This window comes from Marmota flaviventris, chromosome 1 (genome assembly GCF_047511675.1).
Source record: "Marmota flaviventris isolate mMarFla1 chromosome 1, mMarFla1.hap1, whole genome shotgun sequence".
NCBI lineage: Eukaryota > Metazoa > Chordata > Mammalia > Rodentia > Sciuridae > Marmota > Marmota flaviventris.
In genome coordinates, this window is record NC_092498.1 from 41,237,651 (window position 1) to 41,263,748 (window position 26,098).

At 33.4% G+C, this 26,098-nt stretch overlaps 1 long non-coding RNA gene across 1 annotated transcript in view; it reads left to right on the forward strand.

Moving 5' to 3' along the window:
- The window catches only part of LOC139704667 (uncharacterized), a 193,091-nt gene extending 171,016 nt beyond the window's left edge, over positions 1-22,075 (forward strand). The window contains exon 5 of the long non-coding RNA XR_011706549.1: positions 21,913-22,075. This is a non-coding gene — a long non-coding RNA (uncharacterized lncRNA). The remainder of the gene's footprint in view (positions 1-21,912) is intronic.
- The last annotated feature ends 4,023 nt before the right edge of the window (positions 22,076-26,098 follow it).

A 26,098-nucleotide genomic window follows, 5' to 3' on the forward strand; every position in this document is an offset into this window, starting at 1 on the left:
CATTCTCTTGTGAAGATCTTTGAGGATACTGTGAATGGGGTAGTTTTCCTCATTTCCTTCTCAGAGGATTTGTCACTGATATACAGAAATGCCTTTGATTTATGGGTATTGATTTTATATCCTGCTACTTTGCTGAATTCATTTACTAGTTCTAGAAGTTTCTTGGGTCTTCTAGGTATAGAATCATATCATCAGCAAATAGTGCTAGTTTAAGTTCTTCTTTTCCTATACTTATTCCTTTAATTTCTTTCATCTGTCTAATTGCTCTGGCCAGTGTTTCAAGAACTATGTTGAAGATAGAGTACTAATCTCTAGGGTATATAAAGAACTCAAGAAGCTAAGCACTGAAAAAATCAAATAACCCATTCAATAAATGGGCCAAGGACCTGAATAGACACTTCTCAGAAGAGGATATACAAATCAATCAACAAATATATATAAAAAATGCTCATCATCTCTAGCAATCAGAGAAATGCAAAACAAAACTACTCTAAGATTTCATCTTACTCTAGTCAGAATGGCAGCTATTATGCATACAAACAACAAAAAGTGTTGGTGGGGAAAAAGGTACACTCAAACATTGCTGGTGGGACTGAAAATTGGTGCAGCCTATTTGGAAAACAGTATGGAGATTCCTTGGAAATCTGGGCATGGAACCACCATTTGACCCAGCTATCCATCTCCTCAGCTTATACACAAAGGACTTAAAAACAGCATACTACAGGGACACAGCCACATCAAGTTTATAGCAGCACAATTCACAATAGCTAAACTGTGGAGCCAACCTAGATGTCCTTCAGTGGATGAATGGATAAAAAAATATGTGGCATTTATACACAATGAAATATTACTCCGCATTAAAAAAGAACAAAATCAGGGCATTTGCAGGTAAATGGATGGCTTTGGAGAAGATAATGCTAAGTGAAGTCAGCCAATCCCCCCAAAACAAATGTCAAATCTTTTCTCTGTTATACAGGGGGTGACTCATAGTGGGGTAGGGAGGGAGAGCATGAGAGGATTAGACTAATTCTAGATAGGGAAGAGGGGTGGGAGGGAAAGGGAGGGGGAAGGGGATTAGCAAGGATGGTGGAATGTGATGGTTTATCATTATACAAAGTAAATGTATGAAGACTTGAATTGGGTGTCAACATACCTTGTATACAAACAGAGATATGAAAAATTGTGGTAAATGTGTGTATTAAGAATTGTAATGCAAAAAAAAAGTACATGTAAGTTTTTATAATTTTCTTTCTTTACAACAAATCTTCAATTTGAGAAAGGTTTAATGAGGAAGGCTTTTATCCATAATGGCATAAATTGGTGTGAACATACTTTATATACAGAGATACAAAACACTGTGCTCTATGTGTAATAAGGATTGTAATGCATTTGTTGTCGTGTATTTAAAAAATAATAAAATAAAATAAATAAAATGAGATTTGTTGATGAGCATTGCTAAATGCATAACATATAATACATTAGTAATAAACATTAAATTGATTGTTTTCATAAGGCTTTAGATTTAATTCTAAATTTACTAAGTGTGTTGATTTTCTTTTAAAGAGAGTGACTTATATGACCTTATTTGAAGAAGTTACTCCTTGTTCAGGAGGGTGGCAAAGAGAAACAGATTGACTGTTATGAGTTGAGTTAGTTGTAGTGTTCTCAAAGAAGTTCTTTGGTTGTAAATCAAAAGAAAGACAAGTAAAAAGATTAAAAGAAAAGGAAAAGATGAAAGGAATTATAAACCAAGGTAAAGCAGATGATCAGAAGATAGATAAACCCAAAGTTGCCTATAAATAAAAATTTCTGGATACTACATTTATTTTTCTATTTTCCACTATAATTTTGGGAAAAAACAGAAACTTATGAATGGTAAGTTATCTAGATATTTCTATTTTCTTTAAAATAGTAATTTTGAAAATATCAGTAGATAATACTACAAAATAAGTCTTGGTGAAATATCATATTCTATTATACAGGAACACTGAAAAAGAAAAAGAATTATATAATTTTATCCTCTTGTTTCCAATAGTAAAGCACAAGCTTGATTTAAATACTATAGCTTTAACAACAAATTACTTTTGTCGCATTATTTGTGCATTAGTCAGCTTTCGTTGTTGTGACCAAAATTCCTGACAAAAACTTAGAGGAGAAAAGTTTTATTTTGGCTCCTGGTATCAGAGGTTCAGTCCCTGGGCAGCTGACCCTAGGTCTGAGGTAAGCAGAACATTATAATGGTGTGGCAAAGGAAAGATTTTCACTTCATGGCACCCTGGAAGCAGACAGAATGAGAGAGTGGAAGAACTGTAGGGGAGGTTAACCCTTCAAGGGCGCACCCCCAGTACCCTACCTGCTTCAGCCATGCAGTGAAAGGTTCTCTCCAATCTTCCTCACAACAGTCTTTCTCATGACTTCTTGGGGGCACATGGAACAAAGCTTTTCAGTGAATTCAAATTATTCTTGTTTCTGGGGTAGTATAACTCACAAACTCCCCACATTTGTTCTTTAAACATTTATTCAAATTTTAGTTTATATACTTTCATTTGCTTGTTGATAGCCCCTCTTTTTCCTATGCCCTGACATAGATTTATGTGTATTCTGTTTAAATTTCCAGGCTTGTCAGTCTGTGGAATTCAGTTTCCTTGGTTGCCTAGAGACCTCAGCTCTCTGACAGGCTTTAGACAAGTTATGATTTGCTAAATTATCTCTTTCTCTAATTATTAATATAAAACAGCATTCTCTTGTGGTTTTCTGTTTCCTAATTCTCAGTGGAACTTGATCAATTTGATATATTCTTATTTACATATTATCTTAGTGAAGTTCAAGTACATTTTTTATTAATTTTATCTAGAATTTTTGTTAATTTTAAGGAAAGATCTTCAGGGATTTTGATAGAAGAGTTTTATGTTTAAATATGATCACTAAGCCTGTGCTACTCTCAGATTTGGGGCCCTCCTGCCCCAGCCTCCCAAATAGCCAGAATTACACTATTGCACCTGGCAGGACACATTTTTTTAAAATCAAATTAATAAAATTAATTTTTAAAAACTTGCATGTGTTCCTTCAGAGAATATTCTTGGAAAAGAATTATCATTCTGTACCTATTATTTATTTATTTAATAGATTAAGATTTTCTTCTAGAAAATAATATTTTTTTCTCTGAAAAAACTCTTAAAATAAATCTCATTTTGTTTAATGACCATTGCTAGAGAAATTCACTTGCATTTTGATTAGGCTATTCAGTATTAGAATTGTCATTCATAAGTAGCACTTTAAGAGCATTTAGGTAAGAAAAAAATTTAACAATAGAAGCAGATTATTCTATTGAATGGTGGATTTTTCAGCCTGTTTTTTTTCCCCAGGAAAAATATCATTTAGGATCTTTGCATTCAAATGCTGTGAAAATCTATTACACTTTCATCTTTGTGCTAGTAACTCAAAAATGCCGTGTGTGTAATTCCCTTTTTGGGGATAATTTTCTCTGGAAACAATGGAGAGATATGCTTCTATAATGGCACAAAATCATTTTTATATAGATGACCTGTTAATTGTGATAAAGACTTTGAAATTTAAATATACACTGCTTACTTTCATGACATTTACATTCACTACTCCTGCACAAGATAAAGGGTTTTTTTTTTTCCATACATTTACTGGAAACTTGCTATTCTCTCATTCTCTCAGAGGGCCCCTCCAGCTGTAAAATTCAATGAATCTCTATTATCAGTTCTTACAGGGGTTAGTAAATGGTGAATCTCTCTCTGACCCTATTCCAGGATATTTTTCGAACTGAAGTAACAGTGTGTGGCAGTTTCCCAGCATGGATTCAAGTATAGTGAAATATGATAAAGCTTCAGTGTCTTCTGTAGCATGCTTCCTGGGAGCGGGGGAACCATCTCTATTGTGGAATGTGAGGAACAATTTAAAATCATGCTGTTTGCAAGCTCTCTGATTTAGAATTCTAAGCTGAATTCATGTCTATAAATTGCCTTTAATATGTAAATTTCTTGAGGAAGCATTTGTAGAACATTCAATTTAGAGAGTGCATTTATATCCATTTCTTAGAATAAGATTGAGTTAGGTTGAGTTTCCTTCCATCCTACAGAGAAAAATTGGTATATAGAGATTTTTCTTCTATTTTATTATGGACATTAAGTAATAATGAGGCATGCATTCATTATTAATTTACTGAGTTTTTCATAGAGGGCTTTTTTGATGTAGGCTCACTCTTTTAAAAAATTATTTGTTATTTTTAATTAAACATGACAGTAGAATGTATTTGGACATATTATACATATATGGAGAACAACTTTCTAGGCTCACTGTTAAATACTGGTAAGTATAGATGAAACTTACACCTGATCATAAGGTGATTATAGTCTAATAGGAAACCAAAAGCTAAATAAACTATGATTATGATGTAATAATTGCTATAATGAGAGTATAGGCAAACAGCAGTGAGAGGATAGCAAAGGAGAATCTAAATGTGTTTGAGAGTATCAGGAAAAAGACATTACTGGAAAATATCACAGAATCACTGAATAATCTATTAGAGAAGGGGTAGATATTTGCTAGTTTGTGTTAACGGATGAAGACTGAATGGAGAATGAGATATCAAGGTATGTGTTTAAAGTCTGAGGAAATAAGGAGATTTGAAACACAAAGGGGAAGTGCTAGTACTTCTGAAATCTGGGAGCAGAAGTTGAGTGCAGTGATAGGAGAAAAGACATTTGGAGACAAGGAGAGGCCCAATAATGGGGCCAACGAGTTTTAATTTTCAATTTTGTAAAGTAAGAAGTCATTGGAAAGTTTTAAGATAAATCAAAGGACTGGATTTACATTTCAGAAATATAACTTTAATTTCACTGTAGAAGACAGAACTAGAAAGGGAAAGATTAGTCTTTCTTTATTTCATAAATGCTGTTGAAGAATGAGTACTGGGAATGCAATAATAGAATAGCCACGATCCTACCTAGCAGAGCACAGTCTAGTGGTCAAGATGCATAGAAATCAAGCAAATTACACATTCTGTAGAAACTGCACACTGAATAAAAGATGTTAGCTGGAATGGTCAGAGAAGAGCTCTCTAAGAACTTAATAAAAAATTCTTTGCCTGTGACAAAACTTAGAAGTGATTATAGCAATCAGGTTGTCATAGCACTTGAGAGATCTCAGTTAGTGCTTAATCAGGAATATTAACATTCCCAGCCCAAGAAGATTTATGAGATCTGACTTATTGTAATTGTACAAAGAAGTATTATTCAAGACTTGAGTTTGAAAAGACCATACCTCTAGAAGTGATCCAATTTGTATGGATCTTCAAATAGGAACAGAAATTGTTGAAGTCTATTTAAAGACTTTTAAGTCTGTTTAAGTTTGAATGATTACAAAGCTGCAGAAAGAGGTCTCACTGTAGAGGATATGTGAGGTTTCAAGTAACAGAATCACCATCTCTATGTGATCTGGCAATGCTTACTATAAGCCATGGACTAATGTAATGTACAGAAGTGGGTCAGGGCATAGTGTTCTAAAAGAGCTCCCACAGAACAAATCTCTAGGGATCAGGGAAATCATTTAACACACATCTCTGGTAATTGATGGGGGATTTATACCTATGTGTATTTACATATTATAAAACTGTAAAATAGAGATTTTTATATGGTGGGTCCTATTCTTCTCAACTAAATTTTTCTTTTCTGAAATGATTGCAAAGGATCTTATCCTAATTTCCCTGGGTAAGTTAGATTCTTTAGCAAATAGGTATACAAACTAAACAATATCTCTTACACAATGAAATATGACCACAGCCAACTACTGCATGATATTTTGGCAAATAGTCAATTCTTAAATTCAAGAGGTGTTCATATCTTTGGGAATATCTTGTGATAATGGTTAAGAGTGTTTTCTCAGTTCTGAGGTGGCCAAATCTCCATTCCTGCCTGGGTCCAGGATTTGTTACCTTGAATTTAAGGCAGATTACATAGCCTTGCTAAGTCTCCATTTCTTCATATTTCAAAAAGAAAGAGAAATTCTATCTTTTTATAGGCTAATTATAAGAGTTCAATGAAATGATACACATGGAGTTCTTGGCACAATGTTTCAACTTCCAATTATTCAGCATTAAATATTGTACATGATCTGAAGAAACGTAATTTATTGGTTAAAATTAAAAGTGCAGTTGAAAAACGTGGGCTTATTTTGCTCTGAATAAAGCAAACAAATCCATTTACAATTATGTCAACTCGTGAGGAAAAGAAGAAAAATAACCCCAAATATTTACCTAAATGAAGAAGTTTTAGTGATCTGGGATCTGGGTTTCACTGTGTGGCAAATGCATATCCAAAAAATAGTATTCACATGGCATTTATTCCTATTTATTCTTTTTTTTTTTTTGTACTGGGGATTAAACTCAGGGGTGCTTATATCCCCAGCTCTTTTTATTGTTTAGCTTTTATTTTGAGACAGGGACTCACTAAATTGATTAGGGCCTGGCTAAGTTGCTGAGGCTGGCTTTGAACTTGTGATCCTCCTGCCTTAGTCTCACAAGCCACTGAGATTACAGGCAGGGGCCACCACACCCAGCTTCATTCTTAACTAGTTTATCAGTCTATATGGTTGACATGTTGTAGTTTCTATTAACATTATAATTTGGGTGATCACAAGTATCTTAGTTGAAGTCCAAAATCTCTTAGCCTGTTTACACTTAAAGTGATTTTAAGAAATATTTCAAAACTCAGAGCTTACATTTATAAATTGAAATGCTAATAAAAGAGGATAAGCCATTTATCTTCCTTTGAGATGCTGTTTAGTAGGTGAGTTACTGTTTAGTGAGGTGTCCTCATTAAAATTAATGTCTCAATTCTGGAAAAGGAGTGTTGAAGAGAAAAAATAAAGTTGAATAAAAATTCTCCTGGGTTTTTCCAATAATTTCAAAGTGTTGTCAAAATGAAAAATGACAACTACTTTTTTCCACTGCGAGGGATGGTGAAAATACATCTGAATATTCATAGTAACCCAAAGAAATATTGCCATATCTAAAAGTCCAGACTCTATAGGTGAAAATATTCTGTCATGAAATTAGCATTGTTGTTTTTAAGTTACTTATATGTCTTTTATGAATATTTTGGATACCCTGAGAGCAGTGACCACATCTTACTCATTTTGAAGTTTCCCTATGGCAAGGCAAGACTCAACAATGTTTGTTCAACCATCATCATGTTGATGACAAATTCCACTTGTACTAAATTTTACTCAAAATAGAATGTGTTCTAATTGGATTCCAATGTAAACTGTTCACCAAAATATCTCTGTTTAGAATTTTACTAAGAAAGAGATGCTTCTGTCACTAGAAGAACTTAGTGGGAGGATGAAAGAATATTTTTAGTTTGTACCAACAGAGTTTCTAAATTGATATTTATTGACTTTGTACAGATATATTATCAGAAAGATTGAAAAAGAAAAATATATTTCAGAAATGTATAGTACAAAATGGTAAAGAAACAACCCAACTTAATTTTTGAGAGTTATAAAATTATGAAAGTCAAATTTCTTTCACTGGAATCTAATTTTATTTTTTTGTTATACAGCTAATAAAATGGAATGGATATATATTTCCCTCCAGTACTGGGGATTGAACCTGGGGTGCTCAACCACTGAGCCACTATTTCAGTCAGTTTTTTCATTGCTGTGATTAAAAGACCCAACAAGAACAATTTTGAAGAGGAAAAGTTTATTTGAGGGCTGACAGTGTCAGAGGTGTCAGTCTATAGACAGCTGGCTCCATTCCTTGGGGCTCCAGGTGAGGCTGGTCATCAGAGCAGAAGAGTGTGACAGAGAGAAGCAGTTCACATGATAATAAGGAGAGAGAGAGAGAGAAAGAAAGATAGAGAGAGAGAGAGAGAGAGAGAGAGAGAGAGAGAGAGAGAGAATATGAATCACTTTCCAGATACAAAATATTTATTACAAAGGCACATCTCAAATGACCCACCTTCTCTAGCCACACCCTACCAGCCTTCAATTACCACTCAGTTAACCTGGTCAGGGGATTAATTCACTGATTAGTTAAAGGTTCACATAACTAAATAATTTCTCCTTTAAACCTTACTGCATTGTATCTCTCGTAAGCTTTTGGGGGAAACCTCACATTTAAACCATATCAGCACCATTCCCAGCCCTGTTTTTTAATAGGTCTCACTAAATTTCTGAGGCTGGCCTCAGAATTATAATCAATCTTCTTGCCTCAGCTTTTTGAGTTACTGGTATTGCAAGCTGCACCACTATGCCTTGTTGAAGTGGGTATATTTTTAAAGCTTGATCTCTGTGTGTGTGTGTGTGTGTGTGTGTGTGTGTGTGTACATAGTCTATAGCTTGGTGGGAAGTGGTGTTGAGGTTTTTTGGTTAAAAAGTTGAGTGAGGTATACAGGAATAAAATTAACATTTATTGATTTATTATAATTTTGAATTGGTTATAATTTTGAGGCCAGCCTGGGCAATTTAGTGAGACCCTATTAAAAAACATTTTCACTGCATTTAGTTGTGTAAAATATACAACAGTGCACATAATATGATTATTTTGGCTCCTATTTCAAGCAGAAAAGTTAAACCCTTTTAATGTTTTATTCTTATACATTGTCAATAGCATCCACTTATTTTGCACTTCAAAAACATTTTAGGGACTGACATCTGTAAAGAAAAGATAAATACCATTTTTTTTTCTATTTGCTGCCTTTAGTTTCAGTTTTCTATTCCCTAGGAGGCAACAGTTCATTAAGACATCATGCTCATGCACTCTTCAAAGTTTACTTTCCCATCATTTTCATCTTGGTGATGGGGTATAGAATTTTAACTGACTTTTGATTAAGTGGGTGTAGGTAAAACTCCAATGCTTTGCCATTTTGTTTTATTTGGAAGCTTCTAAGAGTTCAAAGTTTAATTATACATTCTCAGTGGTTTTATATCTATACAGTATAAGTCTTTAAAAGTGTTTCTATTCTTCTATTTTCCCTTTTTAAGGAAATATATAACTCCATATGCAACTTTCAGAGAAAATGATTGTGTGTCAAATGTGGAATTTAAGGAAATATTTGACAAATATTTCAATATTGTTTGATGTGTGAAAAATGTTAGTGTTGTGTACAAAGACAGTTACATTTTTCACCATTATCAGACTTGGTAGGGGTCATTTTTGTCTCATTCAACTCTAATAGAAGTGGATTTAGCAACTAGGACCACTGTATAATTGTACATATTCCTGCCTTAAGAAGTTTTCCCTTTTAAGAAGACATCACTTTCCAGTTGTGTGAAGAAATAGATGTTCTGAATGCCATAATGATCCTATATTCAGATATCTACCTGGATATCTGGTTCATATTATCTTTGATGAGGCCTGTACTGAGTCTCAAATGAGAACAGGTGAGTACACTTGGCTGACATCACAACTCAGCACTTATGCTCATTATTTACTATAACTTTATACAGCCTGGTGTCCACATGAATTGTCCTCTCACAAATGTGAGCTCACATACACAGCACAGTTCTTCAAGCACAGACACAGAAAAGCACTGTTTCAAAATAATTACTTTAACCAAATAAAGCTAGAATTCTACAGTTTTTAAATGTGTCATTTTCTTCCAAAGGAACTTCTGGGAACATTGCCCAAATCAGATATTTATCTCCTGAAACAAAACTTAAAATTAGCAAAGATCAATTTCTTGACACTCACACAATATTATGTACAAATGTTAAACACACCACATTATTGCTAAGGTACCTGAATTAGTTAACTTATTATGTAATCTTAAATGAAACACCTACATATAATTATATAAAAATGAAGGACATCATATCAACCCTACAGTGTCAGTATTGGTTGCCCTCTATGCAATCTTATGTGAAAAGAAGGACATTTTTTTTCAAATTAAGAGTTCCTTTCCAATGTCCTATGTATAAAATTTTCCAAAGCTAAGAGAGAAATCTTATTAGATAATGAATAGAATTTCTTTCAGGAAAGGAGATATTTATGATAATTATTTCTTAACTTTATCAAAAGATGTCTTAATTTTTATCTGGGTTTAGATAAACAAAGAAATAAAATTAATAACCAGATAGTTTAATTCTTTCAATTATTAGGAATGTTCTGTATACATCTATATTTATACTTGTTTATCTATCAATCATTATCTTTATTAATCTTTGTGCCAGGCAATATTTCCTTATGCACTTAATAATAATTCCATAAAATCAATGTGAATAATTTCAGTAATTTTTAAGTATAAGTGTCATATATGATATGTAATCTTGTACTTCATAGATGACGGTATTCCAGAAATTAATCCTTTGGAAATTTAAATTTTGTGGATGAGTTCCAAGAAAAGATCAATTTCCACTAATTCTCCTTTATTAATATTATTAAAAAGTATTATACTTAAATGCCAGAATATATTCTTTTTTAGGTTACTACTGACTTCTTAGGGACAAAAAAAAAAAAAAAAAATCTGACATGTTTAAAGGTCCTAATTAAACTAGGATGTATTTCTTTGAATTTTGTAATTTAAACATATTTCTCAAAATTTATTCTGTATATGAAGATTAATTAAGATGATTAAAGTAATAATTTTGTTATACTATCCTTCTGTTCAGAAAAGCTGCTTAATCTATAGAAAAACAAATATTCCTGATATTGAAAGAAATTTTTTACCACATGCCCCATTCTGTCTTTACTATTTTATGTTTGACCACTTTTCTACATAAATTTTTTTGATTAATAATATTTATTTGTAAACTTGGGAATGTTGTATCTTTTCATTCTTAGTTCATCAATCCTGATATAACAAGTGTAAAGACTGCATACAATTTCAGAACCACGGATAGTTCCACGCTAGCCCTGCTAATCCCAAGGGAAGCTCAGAGACACTACCTGGGCCTTTGAAGTGTTGAAGTCCCTGAAAAGCATGTGGGTTCATTCTATGATTTCCTTGAGTTCCCAATTGCTGAATTCTCTCTCTGAACTTTTGAATCCATTAAACCCTGAGAAAAATGTGGGTGTACATTTGGATTCAAGTCCCTTATCTTTTTATAAATGATATGGGCTCTCATTATTCTTTCATCAAAATTAGATGCTCAAAGTGAGGTGAGGGTAGAGGTCAGCGAAACTACTACTTGACACTGTAACCATTTGTCACTTTCCTTTGCTCTATCTGTTTAACAACAATCAGTTGTAAATATCACCCTAACAGAGGAATCATGAGTTAATAAACCAAAAATGGAGAAGAGGAACTAGAAAGTTTCATGATTATTTCTTTCAGCTTTGGACAGCTTCTTAAGTAAGTTTTAGATCTTTCACAGTCCTCGGAAACTCTGTTCAGTCTCTTAAAGGTAGATATCTCAATCTAGAATGTATGTAGATCCTGAACAGACCCATTTGTTTTCTTTACCACTGTTCTAACCAATGATCATTTAAGAAAGGCTGTTCTCCTTGGTGTTTGCATGCTGACAGTCCCATATAGCATTTTCCTTCCTACACAGACAATGTCATAACCTTTGTCATTACTTTTACAGACCTTCATTAATGTGTGTGTTAGTCGCAACTGGCTCTGTTTTTCCTGTTCAAGATGATAAATTTAATTTTGCTCAACAGTATTCCCTGGCTTTCTAACCTGTGTTTCATCTAGTCTGAATGAACACATTCTTATCAATTCTGGTTGAGTAATTGTTTCCTTCTTACTGATTTATGTTTTCCCCCTTTCTCCCCTATTGTTTATTTTATCCACTTAATGGAACATAGATTCAACCTGGTATTTACTCATTTTTTGGTTTTCCTAAGTCATGCTCTTAATAAACATAAGTCAGCCAGTAGAAACAGGTTTTGACATTAAAATTTATCATACTCAACCTATTGCTAAACTTAATTAGATGAAATAAAACTTTTAAAAGTTCATACATTTTAAACTAGTTTTATATTAGTAATATCAAAGAGGTTAAAGAACTAGAAATTATATGATTTATCATTAAATCCCTGATATATTCACCAAATATAATGAAGCAAGTCTATTAATTACAAATTAACAACATAAAGCAAAATGAAAACTAGATATCACTAAGAAAAGCCCCATAGCTAGGTCCTTGTTGAAAATAAACTTTTTAGCCATTTTTGCTTTCTGAGAATTTTCATATCTGTTCTTACCTTCCTGGAATTGTTTAAATCAAGTTGATTTAATATTTTGGTCTTACAAAACAAAGTCTACCAACCCTGGAAGCTGACTCATCTGTAGAAGATTGATCTTTCTCACTCCCTCGGAGCACAAATAGACACTCTCCAGTTACTTTTTTTAAAAAAATATTCTAATTAGTTATACAAGGCAGTAGAATGCATTTTAAAACATCATACATAAATAGAGTATAACTTCTCATTCTTCTAATTATACTCTAGGGTTGGCAAAGGGTTGACTAAGACAAATGACAGCTCAGAGTCAAATTTTTGTACCTTAAGAAATCTTTATATATATATATATTTTTTGGTCACAGGGAATTGCACTGTTAACATGTTTAAGTGGACCTACTGGCTTTTAGAGAGAAGTACAAGGAACTAGTTAATTTTTAGTGTAGGAGAAACAGCTGTATCTTCTTCCAGGCTCAACATAATCAGCTTCTTTTCCTAATAAAAAAAAAAATAGAAGAAAATAAAAAAGTGAATTCCCCCCAGACCTTTTTCTTCTTGTACAAGGGATTCCTAGACCAAAAATAAAAATTTGCTTAAAAAAAGGTCTACATATAGGGTTTCAGTAGTAAAATGGAAAGGCAGCAGCTCTGTTCTCATCTTTCTCTATCCTCTATGACCTCTATTCTTTCATCTGGGGTCAATAGGAATCCTCAAAGTAGGACTTTTGATCATGTGAATCTAGCAGACAGAGAAACAATATGTAGAAAGTTTAGCTGTTCTCAGACTGATGTGAGATATCTGCCTTATGACATTGTGAAGTGATTAATGTGTGAAAAGGTCTCCATGGGAGGGTCAGAGGCTTCTGTTATTCCTCTAGATAATGGCTTTGTTTGTGCATAAATTGATGTTAGGAGGACTACACAGCATAGACATATTTTCAAATTCTACATGTTTTTATTTTCTCCAAGTTTTCTATGAAATACATTTGTTATACATTTACCCATTATCAGACAACTGAATTATGTTGTATCTTGACAGAGCATGACCTCCAAATATACTGCTCAAAGAAAACATTACAAGATAATGTCACTCACTTTTATTACCATTAACCAGTTTATGATTGCCACTAAAACAGCTATTGGATTTAAGTTTTTAGGATAGCCTTATATAGGGAAAATACTTACTGAAAAAACAATAGTAAGATATATCTTTGAAGATGAACTATTGGAAAATATTTTAGTACTTACTAGATAAGGTGACACATAGTATTAAACTTAGAGTCAGCAAATATAATCTTAGTTCGCTACACAGTAGCTTATTTTCTTCTGAATGTCACATAAGTGACAAAATACTTAAGTTATGTTAAATCATACGATGCTACAAAATGTAGGATACTGAAATTGTTGTTGATTATTAGTAGTAATATATTTTTATTAAGATAAGGCTATTTAGAGTAAAACATAGGTAAGATTTAGGATAGTTTCATTATGGAAATCCATGGGATGCGGAAACAAATTAAAGGTCCAGGAAACAGAATGATCACAGTCTCACAGGCTAAGCTGAACAGATTGTCTTTGGGGACAGTGAGATGAACAGACAGCTGGTATGAAAATTGTGTTGGAAGAAGTGGGAAAGCATATACAATATCTCTGATTAAAGAAATATTTTCTCTAAAGAGATGGTAAATATATGGCTAATATAAAAGATATACATTAAATTGTTCATCATCACAAATATTCAAAAATTTTAAAGTACTTTCTTCAAGCAAGACACATCCATTTTCATTTATTGCCTCATGTAGTACTTTTAACAACCCTAGAATATAAGACATAGTATTTTTCCAATTTTACCTATAGTTTTAAAATTTTAGTTAAATTGCTCAAGTTCACAAAAAATGATAAAAGGTAAAACTAAAGTTTGAACTCAGGCATGTTTAGCTTGGTGTATAGATTTTTAATTATATAAAACTGCACTTCCTCTCTCAAAGACTAAATAATAGTATATAGAAATAATGAACAATTAGCCCCTCAATACTAATACTAATATTATAAGGATAATGTGCTTCTAGTACATGAACAAAAATATAGAATAATTTAATGAACACTCCCACACCTAAGCTTCTGAAAACTTGTTCTTATATTATATTTGTGTTAGTTCATTAAGACTAAGGGAAATATTATAACTATAATTAATGTCTTCTGAGAATCCTTATATGAATCATTATTTATAATAGTTATTGACACTTTTTAAATGTTATATGAATAACATACTAAGCTTAAATATTTTTATATAGTTTACATGATTATATATATATATATGTATGTGTGTGTGTCTATGTATATATGTAATTTATTCATTTGAGCTTTGTTGCATCTTCTATTTTATGAATAGTCCAGAATTTCCCCAATCACTCACTTCTCATGTATATGTAGGGTTGATTTCAGTTTTCCTATTTTACTTATAATTCTGCCACACATACAAGGAAAACTGATAGCAGCCATTTTTTTAATACTGCCAGCATGTGCAAGAGATTCATAGACATATATTCCAAGAGGAATCACTGAGACTTAGAATATGAGCATCTTCAGACTCGCTAGATGTTGCCAGATTCTTTCCCAAGTGAGTGGATATATTTATATGCTTTACAATTTCTATTTATCTTTATCATAACCAATACTTCCTAAGTTTAAACTTTTATTTTTTATCCAAATAATGGGCACCATCTTTCACTGCATAATTCTTACCATGAACTAATGTGCTTTCACAAGTATTTTGTGCATCCTAATTTACACCCATGATAATTTAATAATAATTTTTAAGTAATATCTACACATTTTTAAAAAGCTTCACATAATGGTTGTGCCCCAATTTTTGTCAAAATAAATTGGCATAAAGTCATTCTGATTGTGCAGGGAAATATGGTATATCATCCTATTTGAATTTTCCCAATGATTGATGTGAGCAAGAATCTCTTTATATACTTTTCTGGGAGACAATCCTCATCATTTTTATTATCTTGCAAGTGAGACAATGACTGTTCTGTATTTGGGACTATCTTTTAAAGAATGCTTGTGAGGGTCAGTCTTAGAAAATAAAAATGCCATGTACTTTTGAAGCAAAAAGCAGCCCTGCTTACTACCAATTATAAATAATTTTTCCCCTAAACCCAGGGTTCCTCTCCTGTATGGCAATCCATTGTATGTTCAGTATCATCTGACACTCTGCACTGCTTTGTGGAAATTTGAGCTCAGGTGACAAGCACAGAACTGCAAAACACTCTGGCACTTGAATAATTTTCCAAACTGTCTTCCTGTTCCTTTCATTCGGTTCAATAGAAAGAATATGTAATACTAGGATCATAAATGGAAACCTTCATATAATTAACAATTTTTTGTTAACTCAGAATGCATAAGCTCTTGAAAGGCAAGTAGAGCAATATCTCAATATAGCAGCCTTATATGGCTACTTCAGGAGGCTACCAGGAACTGGTATCTCATAGTGGCTTATTGCCAGCTGTATTCCATTGTTGCTCCTGATGTCCCAGGTGTCCTGGACATTTTGTAACTGTGTCAACTGTACAGACTAATGATAGTTCTTATGGTGTTTCACACGTTACTAAAAACTTTTTTCTATCCCATTAGCACCTGCAGATCAAGACACATTCATATGGCAAAGCTTTTAAAATATGTTTTCAATACTCCCTGGAGGCATCTGAATTCCGCTGCTGTTTGCAACTATTGAATAGTTGAGTGTTTGGCACAAGTGCCTATACTTTCTGATATCACAAACATTGACTACACAGATCGCATTCCGTTGGTTGACAAGTCAGAAGTCTCAGCCTCTCAGTCCCTAAGCTATATATATATATATATATATATATATATATATATATATATATATGTATATATTATAAGTGCATATATGCATATATACTATTACATATGTACTATAAGTATACATGTACTACTATAATATATATATATATATATATATATATATATATACACACTATGACATGTATATATTTGTATATATACACATATATACATATATGAGAAAATTCCAGAGTCTTCTTGCCAAATAGTTTCTGGGACTATATGAGCACAATCAAAATGTTGAATCCTCTAACAGTGAAGAAAAACTACCACCAAAAAGATGTTCCTACATTTTTTGGACAATTTGGATTTTGAAGACTCATTGGATAGTGTACTTAGTACTTCATATTTGCTATTACACAAAACAGCATTGTTTTTAAGTGGGGGCATAAACCACAGATTGACCTGAGAATTATTCACATTTTCTATAATTAGAACTCCCACAATCCCAATGACTCCATTGAATTCCAAGTTTCTGTGATCAATGATATTACTGATTAAAATCTTAGGTAAAAGGAGGCAGACTTTCAACTAGAGGAACCTCTTGGGGTTTGAAACCGTTTCTCTCTAACATGGAGATCAGGTTCACCCTTTGTGTAAAGAAACTATTAGCTTTCTACAAGGCTCTTATTGAAACTGAATGCTTGCCCCCATGGAAGCCTTGTAATTCTCTTGCCTCTTGTTACCAATTTTGAGTAAATCAATTCAAACCCAACAACTAACAATGTGGAAAGGGCCTAAGAAACATAGCTTGTCAATTGGAAATGGTGTAAGCATGAATATAGCTACCCTGCCAGGGGTGGTAGCCCATGCCTATATTCCTAGCTACTCCAGAGGATAAGGCAGTTCCAGGCCAGCACAAACAACTTAGCAGGTACCTATGTTGTCCAAATAAACAATAAAATTCATAAAAGGGCTGGGAAGTAGCTCAGTAGCTCACTTTACTGGTATGTGTGAAGTCATGGATTTGATCCCCAGTACTTCAAGAAAAAAAAAAAAATGAACACAGCTGGAATGACAATGGGACCATCTTGGTTTTATGTGACTTACAAATAATCCTTTGGTAGAAATATTTTTCCCACTCAGCCACCTGAGGCAAATCCATCAACTCAAGGGGGTCCTTTATTGACAGAGGTTTTCCAAAAGTTCCTGAATCTGATTCATTTATACATCAGCCAAGCTGAAATTCAGTGTTGTTCCCTGGGCTGCTGAGGTTGATCCTCATCAGTCTTGGTGGATTTTAAAAGTAGATATAGTTGTTTCACCAAGTAGGCAGAACTCCGGTTAGTTCTCATAGCTCTGGCCAATCTTTCCCTTGATAAGCCTTGTTATGTATTTACTGACTCAATAGTGTCTTCCAGTGGACTAGTTGTGGGGTCTGCCTTACTGTTTAGGCCTAGGACACCAAAACATTTACTATCCTTTTGCTTTAGATTATCTTTTCATGGATATCTACATAGTTAATGTACTTGAAAGATAGAGATAACATCTTTCTCTGGAGCAAAAAAATTCTCAAGTATAATAACAATAAGTGTCCCTCCACAGTCATGTGTAAGCAGGAATATAGCTGCCCTGACAGTCTATAATCCTAGCTACTTAGCATGTGTCAGCATGTTTTGCACCCCCTATACAAGATTCAGGTCCCCTAACTCAGATTTTTTCTTGAAACATAAGACATTACATGTATAGATATTATTTGACTATGTTCAGATGCTCTGTGGGAATTGGAGCTGGTGCAAGAAAATACTGGTGCTCTGGCTACTGCTATTTATGTGAGCAATAAACTGTCCTTTTCCTTATGCAGGAGTTTCTGGCAGACAAACTAATTAGCTTAAGGATACAGCAATATTTCAGGTCCTTGACAATTCTTAACAATTATGTTTACTCATTTTAAAAAAATAGGGTCAATTTTGGTAATTAATTTTTTAGAAAATAATAAAATTTACTTAGTTTCAATTTTTGCATAAAATTATCCACAGTACTAATTAATCTCATACATTTACTCCCTAATATATGTATAATTATACCTTTTATGTTCTTAATATTTTATTTATTACTTTTCTGTTTTATTCATTAATTTTATCAGAGGTAAGTTGATTTTATTGGTTGTCTGTTTTTTTTTTTTTCCACAAAACTGTTATTTGTTCTTGTGAATTTTTTTCTATTGTTTCTTTTCTATTGTATTACCACACTCATTAATTTTCTTACTGTACTTTATTTAAATGTGTTTTAGTAATATTTTAAGACCATTTTGTATTCTTATCTTCAGTGTTTCTTATTTTGTATAAATTGCATTTATACAAAATATATAATTTCATTACTGAAATTTTAGAAACATTCTATAAATGTCAATAGATAGTACTTTCAATTTCTTTCAGTTCTAAATACTTTGTATTCTTTTGTGATTGCCTCTTAACTTGATAATTATTTAGGAATTTACTTTTAAGCTTCCAAACAACAATTAAACTCTTTCCTATTATTGACTTTTAGTTTAATTGTATTATATTTAAAAACCAAAGTATATACTAATAGTGTTTTGAGATTTACTGAATTTTTTTAATATGTTAATTCAAGGTCATCTTATGCAAACATTCCAAGGTTCTTAGAAAGCATATGGGTCTTGTATTTGTTGGGTGTTTTATTTTACATTTATTTATTTGATCACGCATTAATTTGTTGTGGAAACTTACTATAAGCTTATTAACTTTACATGCTTAAGTTATATTTTGAAAGAATCAGGTTAAAAAAATGCATCATAATTTTGGACTTGTAAATCTCACCTTGTAATGCTAACATTTTTGTCACCTTTTAAAGATGCATTGTTTAATATGTATAAGTTTATTTTCTTTCCTGATGGATTGTTCCTATTATTATCATTATCATTATTATTATATATTACTATATCATCTGCCCTTATTTGTATTAATTCTACCTGCCTTAAATTCAATTTCTGGGATGTTGTCTTCTACAGTGGCTTTCTTTTGTTAGTATAGATTTATCTAGTCATTTATATTTAACCCTCTTACTTTGTGTTTCTACTTACTATGCTTATTTTGTCACTTGCCTCCTCTTTCTTGCTCAAAATTGAATTGATAACATCATTCCTTCTTTTACTCCTATAATTTAAATATATATATATATATATATATATATATATATATATATATATATATATACCCAGTGATTATTTTTAAGTTTTAAGATACATACTTATGTGATTTTAAAAAAAATTAGTACTATATAGTATTTTTAGACTCCTCAGATCTTAGAAAGGATCCTGAAATACTTTACAAAATAAATAACTTATCCCTTTTTTGCTACTTAAAATCTTTGTTTTGTTGATTCTTGTAAAATCACAAAACATTATTTTTAACAACAAATAATTTGTTTATTATATCATGTTTTTCATCTGAGTTTATTTTTCTTTTGTTGAAATTCACTCTTTGAAAGTTCTTTTAGTTGAAGCCTGTGAATGGTATATTGTTTAAGGTTTTATATCTAAATATATTGTTAATTTTTCCTACATTTGGATGATAGTTTTCATGTATAAAATTTTAGGTTGATTTATTTTTATTTCCCCTTAGTATTTTGAATGATCATCCCATTGCAGTATTGGTCTGGGTGAAAGTTAAGCCACTAATAGTACAACCCATCAAATACATGGTTTGCAGACCACCAGAGCTCATCAGGAGCCAGAGCCCAAACCAGCATTCAGAAGCAGGGTTTTGGCTTCTAGTTCATTCATTTTTTCTTTTCTTTCTCGTTCTTTCTCTCTCTTTTTCTTTCTTTCCCTCCCTCCCTCCCTTTCTCTCTCCCTTCTTTCTTTCTCTCTTTCTCCCTTGTCTCTCTCTCTCCCTCTCTCTCACTCGCTCCTTTCTTTCTGTATTTAGCTTTTAATCAACATGTGGTAACTGTACCTATTTTATGGGGGGGGGGCACCTCGCTTCTTTACTTGTATTAAAGGAATTCCATTAAAGGTTGTGGCTTTATCGGTGTTGGTTCATACCAGTTAGAGGAGTGGAGCTGCAGGAAAGCCTTGCTTGTTTTTAATTCAGAAACACCCCAGCATAGAGGTCTTGTCTCATTTTCTGTTTTATGACTTGACCACAGAGATGTTTATCTTTTAATTGATCTCAGGTATGTCTTTTAATTTACTTCTATTCTAGTTTACCCATCATTGCTATGAAATTATTGTAGAAGGGAATATCCAAGCAAAAACTTATAATATCTTTATCAGAAGCTACTACATCTATGTCTTAAATGTGGTTAAAATAATTGTAATCAATTTTGAAGATACAGAAAAATAAATTACAAAAGAGGAATCTGTTAAGTGTCATGATTATTAACTAGAATTAAAGTCCATAAACATGCTGGGCACCTAAAATATAGAAAATATTTGGTAATTTCTATATTCTCTTATAGCTCCTTCCCCACCCACCATTTCTTCTTTTCTTTCCTCCAATAGCTAGTCAAGGCACAGGGTGAAGGAAAGAAGACAGGGCTAATTAGTGATATATTAACCACAAGATTCTGAGCATCAGGGTTCTTGGTCCAGGGCACTGTCTTTCTGAGTCCCCTGCCTGTATTTGTATGTCCCCTGTCACTGTACAACAATCTTGATGGGAGGAATAACTTTGGAAATAATTTTGTAAGAAGTCTCCAAAGCTACAAGGAATATGGCTCACTGAGAGATAAATTGGTATAATGGGGGTAACGACTTGGATGAATGGATACGTGCACAGATCTAAGGATAAATTGATAGTTTATAAGATTGAGGTGCCAAAACAATGACCTGATAAGTTCGTATTGAAGAACTTACATAAGCCCTTTCTTTGACTTGTGGACTCAGTTCTCATGTTCAGGATCCAGTGGACTTGCCGTCCTTCCTTGCCTTCCTTGCTGTATTCCCTGAGGAATTAGAAACTATTTTTGTCCTCTCAGTGTTCACTGTAGTCCACTTTTCACCCTGGGATACCCTCTTTCTATAAGCTATGCAGTAGTTCCTATGATTTAAAGCAAACATCTCAAATACAAAACAAAGGACATGAATTTTGGTTTCTAAGGGCCCTTGTTTCTAATTACTCTAGGGAAACAGATGGGATAAGAAAAATAATAAACATGAGGAAGTTACTCAAAAGTCTTTCAGTATAACCCTTGCTGTTTAGTTCTTTATTCACTTCTGTTTCTAAATCCTGGCAAAATAGTTTTAAATAGTGGAAAGAGGCTAGGTATTTGACTCAAATAGACCTGAGCTCAAATCCTGACTCCTCTACTTATCATTTCTGTGAACTTTCTCAAAGTCCTCAGTTTTCTCATCAGTTAAACGGGGATAAACATCTATTTCATCAGGTGTTTGTGACAATTAAATAAAATAATCTAGGTATATAATAACCATTGTTTTTATTAATTACCTGTGATATTAATCCCCCTCATTCTTTGTCAATCCCATGTGATTTCATCTCTGCAAATGTTAGAGGAATATTTCTTCCTAAAAGTCCATTCATAACTGAATAGTGAATCAGAGTCAAACTGTAGGTTTTACATTTTTCTCTAAAGAACTCTAAACTAGGCTATTCCTATTTTTATATGATATTTATAAGGACCTACTATAAAGACCAAGACATTTCTTTGTTGACAAAAATGTTCCAGAAGACTGAGAATGTGGATACCAATGTCTCACAGTTTCTGCTCCTCAAACACTTGTTATATATTACAGTGACCTTTTCTTCCAGTGTCAGGACTGCACTTCTTAAATGCAACATTCTCTTGAATGTCCTTCTTTACTGTCCTATATATGAAAAGAAGCCTTTGAAAGCATAGGTAGCAGGATCCTAAACTTTTATTCACTGTACTTTAGCTGTACTTTATCTCCAACAGAATTTCGAAAGCTAATAATTGAAGAATTGATGAAGGACTATTGAATGTGACCTTGATGGCTAGATCTCAACCCTTTATTATAAGTTTGTAAGGAATGACTGGAAGCAAAGCAGTGAAGACTTGAGCATCTCTCATCACACAGTTTTTGAACTTCTGTCTAAACCAGGTCCAGGTGAGCTGGGCTTACTAGCTGTGGGTTATTATGTATAATGTATGCTTCAGCTGGAATAGTCTTGCCTGCTTGACTGATCTTGAAATTTAGTGGAAAGGTTTTATAAACTCATTTTGTCATTTCAAAAACTTTGTTGCATAAGTTACTTAACTGCTTCACTGAGATGATTTGATCCTCACCCCCCCACACACAACTTTTAAAATTTATGCTTAGCATATGTGTATTCATACACAACTTTAGAATTTTGAGGCGATTGGTTTCTTTTATACTTCTCCAGGAATGTAACAAGTAATGTGCTGGCAAATATTTAATTTCTGGTGCTTGGAGTGAGAGAAATTCAGATTTGTAGGATTTACCAATTTCCGTGGAATAAATACCTCCAGATTGGCTGAAAGCAACCAATTTGCAAATGTTCTTAAAATTTAACAATTGGTTAAATTTTCATACCACTGAAAGTAATTTTGTATACTTCCATGAATAATATACATCTATGAAGATTGCTTATTTGGTAATGATATTTTAATAACAATATGCTTATATATAAAAATAAATTTGAAGTATTGTAATATCTTTTTTTAACACTTTGAATAGAGTATTGTATTACCAAGAGGGAAAATATTAGCTAATACTGAGAATCAGTCACAGAAAGAATGTTCTTCTAAATAAAACGTTTAAACACTGAAGGAGGGCACATCACCCCAGGTGGGTCCCTAGGCCCAATCTCTGAAGGAAGCCATATTTGCTTATGCACCACACTGTCAAAAGTCGGATGCTGAATTTGCGTACTGAAAGTGTCTTGCTCCCAAGTAAATTTGATTATGAGTTTTAACAATAATGAATGTCAATTTTGTTTTTCTCCCCACTAGATTGCTTCTACTAAACTTTCCTTTATTTATTTATTTTTTATTATTAGTTGTTCAAAACATTACATAATTCTTGACATATCATATTTCATACATTTGATTCAAGTGGGTTTTGAACTCCTATTTTTACCCCGTATACAGATTGCAGAATCACATAGGTTATACATCCACGTTTTTACATATTGCCATACTAGTATCTGTTGTGTTCTGTTGCCTTTCCTATCCTCTACTATACCCCTCCTCTCCCCTCCCATCTTCTCTCTCTACCCCATCTACTGTAATTAATTTCTCTCCCTTGTTTTTTTTTCCCTTTCCCCCTCACTTCCTCTTATATGTAATTTTGTATAACAATGAGGGTCTCCTTCCATTTACATGCAATTTACCTTCTCTCTCCCTTTCCCTCCCACCTCTCATCCCTGTTTAATGTTAATCTTCTTCTCATGCTCTTCCTCCCTGCTGTGTTCTTAGTTGCTCTCCTTATATCAAAGAAGATGTTTGGCATTTGTTTTTAGGAATTGGCTAGCTTCACTTAGCATAATCTGCTCTAATGCCATCCATTTCCCTGAAAATGCCAAGATTTTGTCATTTTTTAGTGCAGAGTAATACTCCATTGTGTATATATGCCACATTTTTTTTATCCATTCATCTATTGAAGGGCATCTAGGTTGGTTCCACAGTCTAGCTATTGTGAATTGTGCTGCTATGAACATCGATGTAGCAGTATCCCTATAGTTCGCTCTTTTAAGGTCTTTAGGGAATAGTCTGAGAAGGAGAATAGCTGGGTGGTTCCATTCCCAGCTTTCCAAGGAATCTCCATACTGCTTTCCAAATTGACCGCACCAATTTGCAGCTCCACCAGCAATGTACAAGTCTACCCTTTTCCCCACATCCTCGCCAGCACTTGTTGTTGTTTGACTTCATAATGGCTGCCAATCTTACTGGAGTGAGATGGTATCTTAGGGTGGTTTTGATTTGCATTTCTCTGACTGCTAGAGATGATGAGCATTTTTTCATGTACTTGTTGATTGATTTTATGTCCTCCTCTGAGAAGTGGCTGTTCAGGTCCTTGGCCCATTTGTTGATTGGGGGGTTATTTGTTTTCTTATTGTTTAATTTTTTGAGTTCTTTGTATACTCTGGATATTAGGGCTCTATCTGAAGTGCTGATCACAACCAGTTACAGATTTCTTTGTAATATTTTTTAATGTTACTGAAACATAAATCACATATTATATCTCAAGCTATAATTATCTCAGTTTTTCATTCAATAATGACAAAGGGAATATGTTTGCTTTCTATGCCCCTTACAAGGGGCTTTTATTTTGAAAATTTTGGTATAAAGATAACTTTTTTAAACACTTAAAGATATTTCATCTTTAAAAGTAATTTGTTTCCTAGTATAGTTTGGATCGAGAATGTCCCTCAAAGCTCTATATCTTAAAAGCTTGGTCTCCAGCTTGGTGCTAATTGAGAGGTGGTGGAAACTTTTAACAGATGGGGCTAATGGGAGGTCATTAGATCATTGGGTTTTGCCCTTAGAGGGGATGGAGAGACCCTTTCCTCCTCCTCTGTCACTTCTGGGCATGAGGTGAATGAGTCTGCTCCAACATGCACTATTGTCATATTGTGCTGCCACAAGCCCAAAGCAATGGGACCAACCAATCATGAACTGAAAACTCTAAAATCGTGAGTTAAAATAAACTTTTGTCTACAACTTGATAATATCAGATGCTTGCTAGAGTAGTGCAAATCTAACATTCGCTTCCTTCTAACTCTGTGGTTCAAGAGAAGAAAAGAGGCTTCATTCTTTCAGTTGGAGAGCTAACAAGATTTGGAATGCCAATACTTCTTAGACTAATATAGCAGTTGATAGCCTGGCTCAATGATTACCTAAGAATGTCAGTTCTCATTTGTTTTCCTGGTGCTGGGGATTAAACTCAGGATCTAATGCTTGCTAGGTAAGTGCTTTCCAACTGAGCCATAACCTTTACCCTGGATTTTTGGATCTTGAAGAAATGAATCAGTCCATAGTTTTCAGGCATATTTGTGGTTGGTTTGTATCTCTAAAACTGTGAATCCGGATTCAAAGAACAATAGTAGGATTTGATTCCTTTGGTTAGTGAGTTAGTGCAGATGCAGCTCTGTTGTCATCCTTCAGTGCTTGCCTAAGCCTTGGTCCAATCCCAAACAAGCAGAGGCTATTTTCTTTTATTTCTTAAGTCAAAGAAGAAAGGCTTTAGTGGTAAGAGCCCGATCTGTACTTGAATATTGAAGAAAAAATTGATTGTCCTTCATGTCCCTGTTACAATGGCTGCCTGATCATTGCTGCTATTGTACTTCTTCATTGTAGCTATCATCAACATCGCCATCATCACCATCATCATCTACCAGCCCACGAACACTTGAACATTGCAAAATAATTGTTGATTCTCTTCGTGAGCTCTTCTAATTTCAGAAATTTCCTAATTATTCTATGCTAGTATGGTTTAGATATTGAGTGTCTCCCAAAAGCTCATGTGTGAGACAATGCAAGAACATTCAGAAGTGAAAAGATTGGGTTATGAGAGTCTTAATTCAACCAGTGAATTAATCTCCTGTGGGTTGAACTGAGCATTAACTGAAGGAAGATAGGGTGTGGCTAGAGGAGGTGAGTCATTGGCATGACTTTGGGGTATATATTATGTATCTGGCAAGTGAAGTCTCTCTCTCTGCTTCATAATCATCATGTGAGCCACTTCTCTCTGCCACCTCTTCCACCATGATGTTCTTTTGTCTCACCTCAAGACCCAAGGTATGGAGCTATTCTTCTATGTACCGAGACCTCTGAAACTGTGAGCCCCTAAATAAACTTTTCCTCCTCTACAATTGTTCTGGTCAGTTATTTTAATTACATCAGCCAAAAAGCTGACTAAATCACTAGCTTTCGAGCCTCTAAGCTCTTGTACATTTCATCTCTTCTTTCTGATAACTATGATTCCTTTTCCCTTTTCCACCAAATTTTATTATCTTTTATTTCGTAGATTAGGCATCTTAAAATAATTCCAAGGATAGCCTAACTCTGTATTTACAAGTAGTAGCCCTACTGTGCATTCCCATTTGTTCATACAGCAGCCAATGTTGTCATTGACTGTCTCCTGACTAGCCTTACTTAT